This window comes from Carcharodon carcharias, chromosome 1, assembly GCF_017639515.1.
Source record: "Carcharodon carcharias isolate sCarCar2 chromosome 1, sCarCar2.pri, whole genome shotgun sequence".
NCBI lineage: Eukaryota > Metazoa > Chordata > Chondrichthyes > Lamniformes > Lamnidae > Carcharodon > Carcharodon carcharias.
In genome coordinates, this window is record NC_054467.1 from 120,851,656 (window position 1) to 120,865,464 (window position 13,809).

Below are 13,809 nucleotides of genomic sequence, written 5' to 3' on the forward strand. Positions count from 1 at the left end.
TTGAACGCGGAGGCTGGTGGGGTGATAAGTGAGGACAAGGGGGACCCTATCATGGTTCTGGAAGGGAGAGGAAGGTGTGAGGGCGGATGCGCAGGAGATGGGCCAGACACGTTTGAGGGCCCTGTCAACTCCATGGGTTGAAAATCTTGGTTAAGGAAGAAGGAAGACATGTCACAGCAGGGATTATTCCCTCCGGGACACCCTCGTCCACTCCTCCATCACCCACTACCTCTCAACCCCCTCCCGTGGCACCTTCCCATGTAACCGCAGAAGGTGCAACAACTGCCCTTTTACTTCCCCCCTCCTCACCGTCCAAGGGCCCAAACACTCCTTTCAAGTGAAGCAGCATTTCACTTGTACTTCCCTCAATTTAGTCTACTGCATTCGCTGCTCCCAATGTGGTCTCCTCTACATTGGAGAGACCAAATGCAGACTGGGTGTCCGCAAGCATGACCCAGACCTCCCTGTCGCTTTCCATTTCAACACCACCCTGCTCTCATGCCCACGTGTCCGTTCTTGGCCTGCTGCAATGTTCCAGTAAAGCTCAAAGCAAACTGGAGGAACTGCACCTCATCTTCCGACTAGGCACTTTACAGTCTTCCAGACTTAATATTGAGTTCAACAATTTCAGATCATGAACTCTCTCCTCCATCCCCACCCCCTTTCTGACCCCCCTTTGTCCAATAATTTATAATTTTTTTTACAAATATATTTCTCTTTTCCCACCTATTTTTAAATTATTTCGATCTATTGTTTCATCTCCACCTTTTAGCCCATTTTGATCCCTTTCCCCCACCCCACCCCCAAAAGGGCCATCTGCCACTAGCTTGTCCTGCTTGCTACCCTTCATGTCCCCATTAGCACATCCTTTAGATAATATCACCACCGTCAACACCCCTTTGTCCTTTTGTCTTTGACATCTTTAGCAGTGTCTTCTTGACCTCCAACTATCACTGACCCCCTATCGAGCTCTACCCCCCTCTACCAGCTTATATTTTATCTCATTTCTATATATTTTTTAGTTCTGATGAAGGGTTATATGGATTCGAAACGTCAACTGTATCCCTCTCCGCAGGTGCTGGCAGACCTGCTGAGTTTTTCCAGGTATTTTTGTTTTTGTTCTAGATTTCCAGCATCTGCAGTATTTTGCTTTTATCCCTTGACTTGATGTCAAATACAAAGTGAGGGATATGCGAGGCCATGAGGCTACAGATGGTGGTTGAATACAATTCTGTTGCTGATGATGGCCCATAGAACCTCATGGATGCCTAGTTTTGAGCTGCTAGAACTTTTCTGAATCTATCTCAGTTAGAATGATAGTAGTGCCACACAGCACTAGAGGATGGGTGGGGGGTGGGGGTGGGGGGGTGCGTTCATTGTATACTAAAATTCGACTATGACAATGAAAGTCAAAATCAATTGGCTAACTAGCTTTTAACATTAGTTATTTTTGCTCATTAACCAACTTGCTGTGGAGCAGATTACAAGTGCCAGCTTGGTCCAGTGGTAAAACCATACCTCTGAATCTGAAGGTTTTGCATTGAAGTTTCAGTCTAAGACTTCAGCATGTAATGTAGGCCATAATTTTGATGCGGTAAAGAAAGAACTTGCCTCCTGAACCTGAGGGAAGATAGTAAATCTGTACAACTGAATGGTTCCATTCCTGCCATGTCTGGGTTATGTCATGGTTGATGAGGTCAAGTATACTTTTTAAAAGGGCATCTGTCACCTGACAAATAGAGGCACTAATAGCCCAATGGCTGATATTACAGATCCTCCATGGTTCTTTGAAAAAAAATTTACTGGCCCAGCATTTGATAGGCCAAATGACCTCCTTCTGTGTTGTAGGATTTGATGATTCAGAGACAAAGATCAAAGGATGTGGGGACAGTCGGTAGAAAGATCTTACCTGCGCACAGTTCACAAAATCAAAAAATTGTTACGGCGCAGGAGGCCATTTGGCCCATTGTGTCTGCACCTGCTCTCTGAATGAGCAACTCAGCAAGTTCCATTAACCTGCCCTCTCCCCTTAACCCTGCACATTCTTTTCAAATAACAGTCTAATTCCCTTTTGCATGCTTCAGTTGAATCTGCCTCCACCACACTCTCAGGCAGAGCAGTTCAGACCCAACTACTCACTGTGTGAAAAAGTTTTTCCTCATATCACTATTGCTTCTTTTGCAAATTACTTTGAATTTGTACACTTTCATTCTTGATCATTTCATGAGTGGGAACAGTTTCTCCCTTTCTACTCTGTCCAGGCCCTTCATGATTTTGAATACCTCTATCAAGTTGAGGGCATTGACAAGTAATAATGACTGGGCTGCTGCCTTCTGTTATAACGCCCTCATAGCCCTCTTGCTTCTGTTGCTTCTCTTCCTCCTCCATTATAATATGAGTACAGATCTCGGCTCATCGGGTAGCCCAAACCTGCTGCTCAAATTACTCCGAACCTTGGACAAGGAGTCAGTGGCCTAAGGTATCTGGTGTGCTAAGACTGACAGCAGTGTATAAAGTATAGAGCTGAAAGAAAAAAATTTAAAGGTACTCAATAAAACTGCAGAAATCCAGAAATCATATGCGGCATCCCAGTGCTCATACTCCTCAGTTATTTTGATGAGGGCCTAGCCAAGCTAGTTATATCTGCACATGACTCAATGCCATTGCATTAATCACTTTGAAGCAGAAAACTTGTCTTGGCAACTCTATTGGATGGTGGAATGGAACTATGACAATGAATATTGCTGAAGAGAGTCATGTTGCTGAAGCTTTTTGTCTTGCACTCATCAAGACAAATGGAAAAAGCCAAATTTCAAATGACCACAACAATTGCCAGCCAACTAGCACCCTTTTTCTCCTTTAACTGGTGTGATTGTTTGAAATTTGGCATTCTTGGGTTTATCCTGATGAGTGCAAGATGAAGTTTCGGCAACATCTCTCTTTTTTCAGCAATATTCAAGTTCTGAACTACGAAACAATGAAAGTGAGTGGTAAAAGTCTTCAACAAACGAGAACTCACATGTAGTGACTTTTCAGCGCCAAAGAAGTGCAAATTAGAGAAATACAAGTTTTATCGCCAAAACTCAGCTTTATATTACTGTCACACCATATGTGCAACAAGAAATAAGAGGAAATTCTAGGTCATAGTTTTAACTGTTACCAAGTGCTCGGATTTATAATTTTGATAGAAATGTGCACTTTTATCAAATCCATCTGCAAAAATAACATTATAATACTCTGAATAAGTCAAAAGGCATTCATATTACAATTACAATGTGGCCCAAATATTAAGTGGAAGATGTTCATCTGTCCATCCATCACTCCCACTTACTCTTATCCTTATTCAACTTTATGTCTCACCCAGATAATCACCTTTAAAAAATGCATTCCATCCATCTGCTGATCGCATGCCATTACGTTCACTCAGCTTTATTCTTTCCCTCATTGGATAAGAGAGCATTGAACATTAGGGAGAGAGAGCACAAACTGAAGGTTGGCCTCCACAGCTTTCTCAGTTGACAGCTACTGACTTCCAGCAGCTACTCATCTGTAGAGTTATGGAACCGTATTTACCAAGGAGTGGCAATCACTATTGGATTGCCACTCTGCTCTTATTCACCTAGCTTTCACCGGAGCTCCACATTTCTCACCCAGATTCCTGAACCAGCCCTCCTCAGAAATGTGGAACATAGAGTCCACCTTTGTAGTACTGGAGCATCAGGGGGATCCAAGCCACACCCCCTTTCTCGCCACAACTGTCATATTCCAGTAAGTTTAAATATTCCATAACCACTTTGAGAAGCTATGGAGAGAAGGTAAGTGGCTGAGGGAGCAGGATGTGTCTGGTGGGGAGGGAAGTAGTTAGGGGATCGGGGTTTAGTCAGGGATTAGTATAGTTACCCAGGAGTTAGAACTGATTCTAATTCCTCTAACTTTTCCTGGATAACAATTTAGGTAACTAAGTCAGAACTATCCAAAGTCTCTGACTTTAACTCAGAATTTCAGATGCAGAGTAATTGCCCATCAGAAGTCCAAACTTCCCAGGCAATCCCCATGTTCTCAGTGTGAAGGGACTTCCGAGGCATCCAGGATACAACCATCTGGAGATTGGATGTTCTTGGCCATGGTGTCTTTGGTTGACAGAGATAGGGTGCTCCAAGCTACCTGGTGACACAATTAAATAAACACACCAACGTCATATGGTACTCAGTCATGTTGACTCAATTTCAACAGCAAGTGAAATATGATCATCTTCATGATGATAATTTGCAACATTCTTACCTTTTCAGGACTAATTCATGTCTTTTACCTCTTACAGGGTCTTCGTGCATACGTCAGCAGTCAATGGAGGGTACTGACAGCGATTCCTCAAAGGAACTGATTCCTTCTGAAGCTGCTCTTCCACAAGAGTCAGACTATGTATCACTTCAGATGCATATACTTCAGCGGGACTAGTAAAACAGATATTTGTGTTTTCACCTGGTGATTCTCACTTTATAAGTGAGCAACAGCAGGTGGTGGTGATGTGCACAGCAGTAGAGTTTCTGCATCAGAAGGCACAACCTTCTCCAAGCTTTGCTAAGTTAAAGATAGATATTGCATCTCAGGGGTTATGGATGACAAGGACAGTCATGGAGCAGCAGCAGACTATGCAAGATATACTGACAGGCCTTAAAAGTGGACTCTGCAAGGTTATAGAGAAATTGGTGGAGTCCACCTCAAGAAAGAGAGGAGTGATGTTACAGGCCACTGAGATGATGTGCTTTCCCATGGATAGAATGGCCAGCACCATAGAACATTAAAAACTCCAAACATCGTTGTGCAGATTCTGTAGAGCAGGATTTTCTCTTGCAGGCTTCTGAACCCCTCCACCCATCAGGTTCAAATGAAGCCCACACCGTGTGGAAAACAGGAACATAATTTTCCCAATTAATGGCCAGAGGGCAGGCTCTTGAAGCAAGAGGACCAAAGGTCTTCTAGCTTGAAAGCAACAGCAGGATGCTATACTACAGGAGAAAAGGGTGCTGGCTGGTTGGCAAGTCAACTCTGATTGGCTGGGGCACTTGTATGGAGAAAGAAGCAACATAAATTCATATGCAGGGACCTGTTTTCTGGGAACAAAAAAGAATATGTTCAAGTCTGGCATATTTTTATTGAATTAGCCAGGAGCTTTGGGAGCCTATAGTTCCCCATTATTTTCTTCATAGAAAGGCCTCGGCCAATCAGAGTCAACTTGTCAACCAATTTTCACTCTTTTCACCCGTGGTATAAATTGTTGTGATTGTTTGAAATTTGGCATTCTTGCATTTGAACTGATAAGTGCAAGACGGAAAGCTTCAGCAACAAATCTCTCTTTTCAGCAATGTAGAACAATGTATCTTATGACTCACAATAAGAGCCACCAAGGGAGATCTACTAACAAGCTATTATCATTTGCAGACAAGAGAAAATAAATACTTCTGCAGTTACCTTTAAAGGTTAATAAAAAAATCAATTCATAATTTCAGCATATCCTGCAGATAACATTGGTACTGGTTATAAATAATTTAATTTCATCGCAACCCATGAGAGAAAGGCAGTTTATTTTTGCTGTTTATAATGAAAGTGTTAGATTAATCAATAAAACAAATCTTGGGATATCACCCTAAGAAACAATGCTCTTAGATAAGGGCACAAATTGGAGATACAGTGACTTGAGCTTCCATTGAATAATCTGTCTGCATCAGAAGTGGAATCTTGCACAAGGTACAATAAGTGAAATAAAAACAACTGATCCAGGTTGAGCTGGTCTATGATATCTTACAAATACCCAAATTGAAATAACAGTATAAGAATGAAACACCCAAATGATCTCTGAAAATATTTGAAATAAGTTTAGTTTTTAACTTTTTAAGTGATCCCCACCTAGCCTTTTATACATTTCAGGAAAGAAAACAACATTTACAGATTTAGACTATTTGATTTATGTGCACTTGGGAAATATGGAGTAATTTTCAGTATTCTCCATTCACCATCATGCCAAATGTTGAAATGTGTTAATACACACAATTCATGTTGCCATAATAATCATATAATTATATTATTTGTTTAATCGTATTCCTGGTTTGGATACATGCATATCTGAATTAAATATAAAATGACAATAACCTATTCCCATTTCTCCCTTCGCAATCTGATTCACATCAAATTCTAAACCAAGCATGGAATGCCTTTATCAAATATTTATGTTTTTAATCAGCATCCAGGATATTCAGGATTCAACTGCAAGTACAGGAAAGTGACATTAAAAGAGATGGTGGGGTTGGGCAAGAAAATCAATTCTACCACTCCATATTTTCCTTCATAGTTAACGCAGTTAATGCCTCAATCAAGAATAGGTGGCATAGTGAAAAAATAAAACTGCCTAGTTACATCAATGCAACCACGAGTCAATTTAGTTTCCTACTAAAATTAATATTTAGATGTAATTTTCATAAGTTAATTACCTAATGTGTGATGTAAACACTACATGCTGAGAGGCTGTATTATATAACTCATCTTTCACACACCATTGTCACATGAAAGAACAAAATTGCACTCCTAGTTCCCTAGCATTTATCTCCTAATTACTTTTCATAAATTTTATAATTCAGATAAGACTCAGAGCTGGATTCTCCTTTTGGGTTGGAGTTCTGGCCACTATAACATTAATACAAAATCACTGGAAACCCCAATTATGCAGTTTGCTTGGGATTTCATGACTTATTGACAAAGTTACAAATGTTGAAATGTGTTAATACACACAATTCATGTTGCCATAATAATCATATAATTATATTATTTGTTTAATCGTATTTCTGGTTTGGATACATGCATATCTGAATTAAATATGAAATGACAATAATCTTCTACCTGCCCACTGAAGCAGTTCCAACCCGGACCTACTTTGCTCGGTTGCATGTCATCTCACAAGCTGGTGGACTCCCAGCACAATTTCTTTCGGCAAACAGGAAAGCCAGCAGTGCACAGCAGCAAAATACCAGCAGGAATGCCTTTGCAGCACCAGAAAAGTTAGCAAAACAGGAAAAAAAGACCAGAAGAAATGTCCCAAAGAATGGTGCAGCAGTTGCATTGCAGTCCCTCAAATGTGAGGCTTAAAAAAAAATCAATCAGAAAGTACATGGAAGAAAAGGGGCTAGAGCAAAACCCTCTCCTGGAGAACTTGAAGGTCATTACTGCCATTTTCCACTGTATATTACTGCCTTTAAAATGGCAACCCCTGAGAAGTGGTGGTGTGACAGGAAAGTCCACTGGAACCTGGGTCCTGCCGGTTTCAAGCTACCATATGCATGCAGAAATTGAGGAGGATAGGAGGAGGAAAATTGAAGTTGGGCAAGTGATGCCCCAGTAGCAAGCTCGAAAATCCCTGGTTGGGAACTACCTTGGGTTTCTCCTACTTAGCCACTATAACATTAATACAAGATCACTGGAAACCCCATTTATGCAGTTTGCTTGGGATTTCATGACTTATTGACAAAATTACAATAGCCCTTGGCTGAACCCCCAAGGAACTCCCACATTCATGTCTAACATGCATCCATTGTATTATCCATTCTTAAATCTGATCACTGCTTCGTCTGAGCCATGATACTTGACCGGGGCCCATATTTCAGACTGGTTACGTGTTTTGGAATGTTCGACCTTCTCAGTTCTTTCAGCTCACATCAATCTTTGATCTTTCATCAATGCTTCCTGCTCCTTTTTCACTGCTGCCACAATCAAGACATTTACACCCAATCACCAGTAATTTCCACAGGCCTTCTTCCAATCTCCCACTATAACTTAGGTGGAAGGTCAGCAGAAGCCCCAGAGAAATTATGTAAATTCTATCCTGGTATTTCCATGCCCTATCTCACTCTTCCTATGTCCAACTAGCCCAAGTGGTCACACACCCCTGCTCCTGAAAGTGCTTCCTGAACTTTAATGTCTTGTTTGACAATTCCCCCATCTTAGTGCTCATCATCCTTTCCATGACTAATCATAAACCTAAGTCACTCCTAGCACCACAGGATCCCACACATCCCAAGTCTCCCGATTGTTAGACTCCTCTGAGTACGCCCAAGTAGCAGCCTCTCTTATTCAAATGTTCACAGGTATAACACATCATGCACGACATGAGGAGAGTGCAAGAGGAGGGCTCTGGGGCAGGCAATCAGCAGCACTTAGAGGATCTAGTCTATCTAGGGGATCTAGCATCTAATCTATACTCAAGTAGGTGTAAGGGTAAAATAAAAGCAAGGGTCCATATTCTATTTTGTTAAGATATGTCTGGGGAGCTCAGTCCTGTGATTTGCACATCCTGTGCTACGTAGGAAATCCTAGACACTCCTGGTGGTCTGGATGACCATGTGTGCAGGGGGTGCCTCCGAATGGAGCAACTTGAGCTCTGGGTTTTGAAGCTTAACCACTGTGCATTCATGAGGTTGAGAGGTTCGTGGATAGCACATTTCAAAACGCGGTCACCCCGAAGCTTAAGGAAGTGCAAGCAGAGAGGGAATGGGTGACCACCAGAAAGAAGGGGACCAAGCAGGTAGTGAGGGAATCCCGCAAATGCATCTCGCTTACAAATTGTTTTTCTGCCTTGGAAAACGGTGAGTGATGGTTCCTCTACGGAGGCCAATCAGAGCCAAGCCCATCGCACTGTGGGTGGTCCAGAGCTCAGGTGGGAGGAAGAAGTGTGGAAGGGCAATGGTGGTAAGGGATTGCTAGTGAGGGGAGCAGACAGGTGCTTCTGTGGCCATAGACATGAATCCAGGATGATATGCTGCCTCCTGGGTGCCAGGGTCAAGGACGTCACGGAACAGCTACAGGGCATCCTGAAATGGGAGTGTGAACAGCCAGAGGTCATGTTCTATGTTGGGACCAAGCACATAGGAAGAAAGAGAAATGAGGTCCTGCAAGCAGACTTTAGGCAGTCAGGTAGAAAATTAAAAAGCACGACTTCAAAAGGTAGTAATCTCCAGATTACCCCCAGTGCCATGCAGTAGTGAGTGTAAGAACTGAAGTGCAGAACAGATGAATGAGTGGCTGGAGAGATGGTGCTGGAGGGAGGGCTTTAGATTCCTGGGGGTATTGAGACTGTTTCTTGGGGTGGGTGGGATCTGTACAAGTTGGACATGCTACACCTGAACAGGAATGGGACCAACATCCACATGGGGAGGTTTTTTAATGCTGTTGGGGTGGATTTAAATTAAATTGGCAAAGGGGTGGGATCCTGAAAAGTGGTTCAGCGGGGAGAGAATCTGAAATGGAAATAGAAGTTAAATGCCAGTAAGTGAGTCTGGAAGGCAGAGGATACATAGGCTAGATAAGAAAGCAGTAAGTTTAGCAAGGCTAAATGGAGTATCTTTTAATGCAAGGAGCCTGAGGAATAAGACAGATCAGCCGAGGGCACAGATAGTCACATGATAGTATGATATCATAGCTCTGAACGAGACTTGACTAAAAGGGCAGGATTGGCAGCTCAACATTCCTGGTTATAGTATTCAGGCTAGTTAGGGGAGGAGTCACAATATTGATCAAGGAATCAATTATAGCAGTGAGGAGCGATGATATCTTGGAAAGATCAATAAATGAGGCCATATGGGTAGAAATAAAAAACACAAAAGAGGCAAACGCACTGTTGGGTGTATACTAAAGGCCCCCAAACAGTCAGGGAGAGATAGAGGATCAGATATGTCATCAAAATTCAGAGAAGTACAAGAATAATAAGGCAGTAATAGTAGGGGATTTTAATTACCCAAATATTTATGGGGATAATTTTAGTGTGCAAGGTAGGGAGGGAGCAAAATTCTTAAGTTGCATTGAGGATAACAACAAGGGAGGGAGTAGTTCTGGACCTAATATTTGGAAATAAGCCCGTGCAGGTGGAAGACTATCAGTAGGGGAGCATTTTGGAGATAGTGACCATGCTTCACCTGAACATTGCTGGGACCACTGTCCTGGTGAACTGCATAACTAGGGCTGTAGAGAGGGCTTTAAGCTAAATAGGGGGGTGGGAGGGGAGGTTTTTGGAATGGGAATACATAGGCTTACAAAGCAAAAGGATATGGCAGCCTTGCAGGGCAGCTATTTAGGTAATGTTACCCAGAGTGTGACGGGAAGGGACAGAGTATACAAACATTAAAAAAAAGCAGCAAATATGGTCAAAGGGGGGAAAATGGTTAAAGAAAAGGCAAAATTAGTGGTCCTTTACTTAAATGCGCGTAGTATTCGGAATAAAATAAATGAATTAACGGCACAAATAGAAGTTAATGGGTATGATCTTATAGCCATTACAGAGATGTTGTTACATGGAGATCAAAGCTGGGAACTAAGTATTCAGTGGTATGTGACTTTTCAAAAGGACAGGCAGGACAGAAAGGGTGATGAGGTAGCTTTGTTAGTATGAGATGGAATAAGTATAATAGCAAGAAATGATCTTGGATTGAAAGATGCAGAATCCTTATGGGTGGAGGAAAGAAATAACAAGGGGAAGAAGGCATTGGTGGGAGTAGTTTATAGGCCCCCTGACAGTAACTATACTGTAGGACAGAGAATAAATCAAGAGATAATGAGGGCATATAAAGGAGATTAAGCGGGCATATAAAAAGGCAGTACATTAATCATGGGTGACTTTAATATTCATGTAGGTTCGGAAAATCAAATTGGCAGAGGAAGAATTCATAGAATGGAACTGTATAAAATGCTGGTTAGGCCACAGCTAGAGTATTGCGTGCAGTTCTGGAATCTGCATTATAAGAAGGATGTGATTGCACTAGAAAGAGTGCAGAGGAGATTTACCAGGATGTTGCCTGGGCTGGAGAGTTTTAGTTATGAGGAGAGATTGGATAGACTGGAGTTATTTTACCTGCAGCAGAGGAGATTGAGGGGGGACATGATTGACGCGTATAAAATTATGAGGGGCATAGATAGGGTAGACAGGAAGGAACTTTTCCCCTTGGTGGAGTGATCAGTAATCCAGGGGGCATAGATTTAAGGAGGTTTAGAGGAGATGTGAGGAAGAAATTTTTCACCCAGAAGGTGGTGGGAATCTGGAACTCACTGCCTAAAAGGGTGGTAGAGGCAGAAACCCTCATAACATTTAAGAAGTATTTGGATGTTCATTTGCGATGTCATGGCATACAAGGCTATGGGCCTAGTGCTAGAAAATGGGATTAGTTAGGTTCTTGTTTGACTGGCACAGACTTGATGGGCCGAAGGGCCTTTTTCTGTGCTGTAGACCTCTATGACTCTAAGACGCTAATGTATTCAGGACAGTTTCTTAGAACAATACGTTGTGAATCCAACCGGATCAGGCTATTTTAGATCTGGTAATGTTGTAATGAGGCAGGTTTAATAAATGATTGCAGAGTAAAGGATCTCCTAGGAAACAGTGACCATAATATGATAGAATTTAGCATTCATTTTGAGAGTGAGAAACTTGAATTGGAAACAACTGTGCTAAACTTAAATAAGGGTAATTAAAATGGAATGAGGGCAGAGTTGGCTGGAGTGGACTGGGAAAGCAGTTTAGCAGAAAATATGGTTGATGAACAATGGCAGAAAATAGTTCATGACTCTCAACAAAGATATAGCCCAGTGAGGAAGGAGGAGTCAAGGAAGGGGATAAACCAACCATAGTTAACTAAGGAAGTTAAGGCCAGTATCAAATCGAAAGAAAAAACATACAATGTGGCAAATATTAGTGGTAAGCCAGAGTATTGGGAAATTTTAAAAACCAACAAAAGATGACCAAAAAAATAATAAAGAGGGAGAAAATAAACTTTGAGGATAAACTGGCAAATAATATAAAAACGGACAGTAAGAGCTTCTTTAAAAATATGAAAAGGAAGAGAGAGGCCAAAGCAAACATAGGGCCCTTAGAGAATGAGGCCAGGAAAATAATAATGGGGAACCAGGAAATGGCAGAGGAGTTGAATAAATACTTTGCTTCAGTCTTCACAGTAGAAGATACTAATAGCATTCCAAAAATACTAAATAATCAAGGGGCAAAAAGGCGGGAGAAAATAAATACAATAACTATCACCAGAGAAAAGGTACTAGGGGAAGTAATGGGGCTAAAGGCCAATAAAGTCCCCTGGACCTGATAGGTTGCATCCTAGGATATTAAAGGGACTAGTGGATGCACTGTTGGTAATCTTCCAAGAACCCTTAGATTCTGGAAAAGTCCCAGGGGATAGGAGAACGGCCAATGTAACACCCTTATTCAAAAAGGGAGGGAGACAAAAACAGCTAATTATAGGCCAGTTGGCTTAACATCTGCCATTGGGAAAATGTTGGAGTTTATTATAAAGATTGCAATAGCAGAGCATTTAGAAATACATAATCTAATCAAGCAAACTCAGCATGGCTTCATGAAAGGGAAATCATGCATAACCAATTTATTAGAATTCTTTGAGGAGGTATAAGCAGGAAAGATAAAGGGAAACCAATGGGTGTAATATATTTGGATTTCCAAAAGGCGACCGATAAGGTACTGCACATAAGGTTACTTAATAAGTTAAGAGCCCATGGTGTTGGGGGTAGTAATTAGCATGGATAGAGGATTGGCTAACCCCAATAGAAGACAGAGAGTTGGGATAAAGGGGGCATTTTCAAGATGGCAATCTGTAACTAATGGAGTGCCACAGGGATCAGTACTGGGGTCTCAATTAATTACAACATATATTAATGACTTAGCTAGGAGAAATGAATGTACTATCGCCAAGTTTGCAGATGACACAAAAAAAGGTGGGAAGGCAAGTGGTGAGGATGACACAAGGAGTCTGGAGAGGGACATAGACAAGTTAAGTGAGTGGGGAAAAAACTTGGCAGATGGAATATAATGTGGGAAAATGTGTGGTTATGCACTTTGGCAGGAAGAATAGAGGAGCTGAATATTATTTAAATTGAGAAAGGCTGCAGCACAGAGGGACTTGAGAGTCCTTGTGCATGAATCTCAAAAAGTTAACATACAGGTTCAACGGGTAATAGGGAAGGCAAATTGAATGTTGGCCTTCGCTTCAAAGGGAATAGAGTATAAACATAGGGAAATCTTGCTAAAACCATACAAGGCACGAGTTAGACCACACCTAGAATACTGTGAACAATTCTGGTCCCCTTATCCAAGGAAAGTTATACTGGCATTGGAGGCAATCCAGAGAAGGTTCACTAGGTTAATCTTGGGTATGGAGGGATTTTCTTATGAGGAGAGGTTGAGTAGGTTGGATCTGCACTCATTGGAATTTAGAAGAATGAGAGGCGACCTTATTGAAACATACAAGATTCTTAGGGGGCTTGTCAGGGTAGATGCTGAGAGGTTGTTTCTCCTTGTGGGAGAGTCCAGGACCAGAGGGCATAATCTCAGAGTAAGGGGGTGCTCATTTAAAATGTAGATGAGGAAGAATTTCTTCTCTCAGAGGGTAGTCAATCTGTGGAATTCTTTACAACAGAGAGTTGTAGAGGGTGGGTCATTAAGTATATTCAAGGCTGAGATGGAATCAAGGGTTATGGGGAAAAGGCAAGAAAGTGGAGTTGAGAGTTATCACATCAGCCATGGTCTCATTGAATAGTGGAGCAGACTTGATGGGCCAAATGCCCTACTTCTGCTCCTACGTCTTATGCTCTAGATTTGGAATAATTATGGAAAAGGATAAGGTTGGGCTGGGAATAAAAGTTCTAAACTGGGGAAAGGCTAATTTTGCTAAGATGAGATACGATTTGGCCCAAGTGGACTGGGAGCAGGTGCTTGCTTACAAAACTGTATCAGAGCAGTGGGAGGCATTCGAG